Below are 4,709 nucleotides of genomic sequence, written 5' to 3' on the forward strand. Positions count from 1 at the left end.
ATGCATATGTGAGCTTTAGCAGCTAGATAATATAACAGGCCCTGCTACATAAGAACATAAGAACATAAGAAGAGCCTGCTGGATCAGGCCAGTGGCCCATCTAGTCCAGCATCCTGTTCTCACAGTGGCCAACCAGGTGCCTGGGGGAAGCCCGCAAGCAGGACCCGAGTGCAGGAACACTCTCCCCTCCTGAGGCTTCCGGCAACTGGTTTTCAGAAGCATGCTGCCTCTGACTAGGGTGGCAGAGCACAGCCATCATGGCTAGTAGCCATTGATAGCCCTGTCCTCCATGAATTTGTCTAATCTTCTTTTAAAGCCATCCAAGCTGGTGGCCATTACTGCATCTTGTGGGAGCAAATTCCATAGTTTAACTATGCGCTGAGTAAAGAAGTACTTCCTTTTGTCTGTCCTGAATCTTCCAACATTCAGCTTCTTTGAATGTCCACGAGTTCTAGTATTATGAGAGAGGGAGAAGAACTTTTCTCTATCCACTTTCTCAATGCCATGCATAATTTTATACACTTCTATCATGTCTCCTCTGACCCGCCTTTTCTCTAAACTAAAAAGCCCCAAATGCTGCAACCTTTCCTCGTAAGGGAGTCGCTCCATCCCCTTGATCATTCTGGTTGCCCTCTTCTGAACCTTTTCCAACTCTATAATATCCTTTTTGAGATGAGGCGACCAGAACTGTACACAGTATTCCAAATGCGGCCGCACCATAGATTTATACAACGGCATTATGATATCGGCTGTTTTATTTTCAATACCTTTCCTAATTATTGCTAGCATGGAATTTGCCTTTTTCACAGCTGCCGCACACTGGGTCGACATTTTCATCGTGCTGTCCACTACAACCCCGAGGTCTCTCTCCTGGTCGGTCACCGCCAGTTCAGACCCCATAAGCGTATATATGAAATTATGATTTTTTGCTCCAATATGCATAATTTTACACTTGTTTATATTGAATTGCATTTGCCATTTTTCCGCCCATTCACTCAGTTTGGAGAGGTCTTTTTGGAGCTCTTCGCAATCCCTTTTTGTTTTAACAACCCTGAACAATTTAGTGTCGTCAGCAAACTTGGCCACTTCACTGCTCACTCCTAATTCTAGGTCATTAATGAACAAGTTGAAAAGTACAGGTCCCAATACCGATCCTTGAGGGACTCCACTTTCTACAGCCCTCCATTGGGAGAACTGTCCGTTTATTCCTACTCTCTGCTTTCTGCTTCTTAACCAATTCCTTATCCACAAGAGGACCTCTCCTCTTATTCCATGACTGCTAAGCTTCCTCAGAAGCCTTTGGTGAGGTACCTTGTCAAACGCTTTTTGAAAGTCTAAGTACACTATGTCCACTGGATCACCTCTATCTATATGCTTGTTGACACTCTCAAAGAATTCTAATAGGTTACTGAGACAGGACTTTCCCTTGCAGAAGCCATGCTGGCTCTGCTTCAGCAAGGCTTGTTCTTCTATGTGCTTAGTTAATCTAGCTTTAATAATACTTTCTACCAGTTTTCCAGGGACAGAAGTTAAGCTAACTGGCCTGTAATTTCCGGGATCCCCTCTGGATCCCTTTTTGAAGATTGGCGTTACATCTGCCACTTTCCAGTCCTCAGGCACGGAGGAGGACCCGAGGGACAAGTTACATATTTTAGTTAGCAGATCAGCAATTTCACCTTTGAGTTCTTTGAGAACTCTCGGGTGGATGCCATCCGGGCCCGGTGATATGTCAGTTTTTATATTGTCCATTAAGCTTAGAACTTCCTCTCTCGTTACCACTATTTGTCTTAGTTCCTCAGAATCCCTTCCTGCAAATGTTAGTTCAGGTTCAGGGATCTGCCCTATATCTTCCACTGTGAAGACAGATGCAAAGAATTCATTAAGCTTCTCTGCAATCTCCTTATCGTTCTTTAGTACACCTTTGACTCCCTTATCATCCAAGGGTCCAATTGTCTCCCTAGATGGTCTCCTGCTTTGAATGTATTTATAGAATTTTTTGTTGTTGGTTTTTATGTTCTTAGCAATGTGCTCCTCAAATTCTTTTTTAGCATCCCTTATTGTCTTCTTGCATTTCTTTTGCCAGAGTTTGTGTTCTTTTTTATTTTCTTCATTTGGACAAGACTTCCATTTTCTGAAGGAAGACTTTTTGCCTCTAAGAGCTTCCTTGACTTTGCTCGTTAACCATGCTGGCATCTTCTTGGCCCTGGCGGTACCTTTTCTGATCTGCGGTATGCACTCCAGTTGAGCTTCTAATATAGTGTTTTTAAACAACTTCCAAGCATTTTCGAGTGATGTGACCCTCTGGACTTTGTTTTTCAGCTTTCTTTTTACCAATCCCCTCATTTTTGTGAAGTTTCCTCTTTTGAAGTCAAATGTGACCGTGTTGGATTTTCTTGGCAATTGGCCAGTTACATGTATGTTTAATTTAATAGCACTGTGGTCACTGCTCCCAATCGGTTCAACAACACTTACATCTCGCACCAGGTCCCGGTCCCCACTGAGGATTAAGTCCAGGGTTGCCGTCCCTCTGGTCGGTTCCATGACCAACTGATCTAGGGAATAGTCATTTAGAATATCTAGAAACTTTGCTTCTTTGTCATGACTGGAACACATATGCAGCCAGTCTATGTCCGGGTAGTTGAAGTCACCCATTACTACCACATTTCCTAGTTTGGATGCTTCCTCAATTTCATATCTCATCTCAAGGTCTCCCTGAGCATTTTGATCAGGGGGACGATAGATCGTTCCCAGTATTAAGTCCCTCCTGGGGCACGGTATCACCACCCACAACGATTCTGTGGAGGAGTCTGCCTCTTTTGGGGTTTCGAGCTTGCTGGATTCAATGCCTTCTTTCACGTATAGAGCGACTCCGCCACCAATACGTCCTTCCCTGTCCTTCCGATACAGTTTATATCCAGGGATAACCGTATCCCACTGGTTTTCTCCATTCCACCAGGTCTCGGTTATGCTCACTATATCAATGCTCTTCTCTAAGACCAAGCACTCCAGTTCTCCCATCTTGGTTCGCAGGCTCCTAGCATTAGCGTACAGGCACTTGTAAGCAGTGTCTCTCTTCAAGTGTCTTTGGCACTTGTGGTTAGGCCTGTGGTAATTTTGCTCTTCTGAATTTATATCCTGTGCCCCTGCTCTCACAATGCCTACTTCTAGGCCTACCCCTTTTAAAATTTCATCATTTCTTTGGTTTTTATCCCAGGGGGGAGGTTTATTCCGAACCGGACCTTTCTCAGCTCCTGTCGGGTTTCCCCCCTCAGTCAGTTTAAAAGCTGCTCTGCTACCTTTTTAATTTTAAGTCAGACCAAAGGCTTATTTGCTCCATCTTACAAAGCAGCTAACCTGATGCCTTGGGGAAGTCTGCTAGTAGGACTTGAGCACAAGAGTACTCTTCCCATTTGTGCTCTCCTGAGCAAGTGGTGCTGAGGCATACCACCTCCAATGCTGGGGGTTGTACTGAGACATCATGGCTAGTAGTCATTTTATAGCCTTATTCTCTATTAATTTGTTCAATTCCCTTTCAAAGCTATCCAGATTGGTGGATATTACTACCATCTTGTGGTAGCAGATTCCATAGTATCTGCTAGTATGTAATGCTGAAGCATAAGCAATGAGGGATCTTGCATTTTAGGAGGCAGAGGGTGTTGCTTCTATATACAGTAGGGCCTCACTTTACAGTGCTTCGCTAATACAGCGCTCTCAATTAGATGCAATTAGACTAAAGCCCCACTCATATGGCTCTTGTTCCGCTTTTACGGCGGTTTTTGGGCATCGCACACCATTCTATTCAATGGGTTCCACTTTACAGCGGTTTTTGCTTTACAGCGGGGGTCTGGAACGTAACCCGCCGTATGAGTGAGGCCCTACTGTATCCTTGGATACTTTGTTTACAGCTTTACTAACATAGTCTCCCTCAAATGCAGGGTCCTTTAGGGGCTTTAGTATCTCTCACTGACAAGAAGAAAGCACAATGGTGCCGCTATATCTCCAGTTGCTGCAGGAAAAGAAAGACTGAAAAGACAGATGGGGTTGAAAGGCTGAACAGAGGGATTCTTTAGCAGGGGCTGCTGGACTGGTTATTATTTATTTATTTATTAAATTTATATCCTGCTGTTTCTCCCAGAAGGCGCCCAGGGTGGCAAACAAAAACACTCTAAAAGCATCTTAAAAACAAAAGACTTTAGAACACATTATAACAAAGCATCTTTAAAAACATCTTTTTTTAAAAAAAAAACCCTATAAACATCTTAAAAAGCAATTCCAACATGCACTGGGATGAGGTCTCTACTTAAAACTCTTGTTGGAAGCGGAACGTCTTCAGTAGGTACCGAAAAGACAACAGAGGTGGTTAGGGCATGCTTGTTATTACCTTGCGGCGCCCCGGATCCTGCTTCTATTCCAAGGCTGGCCATTTGATTCCCCTGGATACTGAGCAGCCGCCATTAGAAAGGCCTCCAGTGAGAAGCATGCCTACCTTCTTTAGCAAAATGCCTCAGGCAGATTGCATGGCGAATGTACTGACTCGATGACTTCCCCTTCCACCTGTTGGCCTCTAACGGTGAAAGGTTCCTGAGCCACGCGGGTAAGTTTAATGCCGGAACTAAAAGTCACCGGATCAGGCTGTCTCAGCCGAGCGCTTTTCCTGGTTACACAAGTTGTCTAATAGCGAGTGCTACGGCGCGTGCGCATAAGGCGTC

This window comes from Rhineura floridana, chromosome 13 (assembly GCF_030035675.1).
Source record: "Rhineura floridana isolate rRhiFlo1 chromosome 13, rRhiFlo1.hap2, whole genome shotgun sequence".
Taxonomy (NCBI): Eukaryota; Metazoa; Chordata; class Lepidosauria; order Squamata; family Rhineuridae; genus Rhineura; species Rhineura floridana.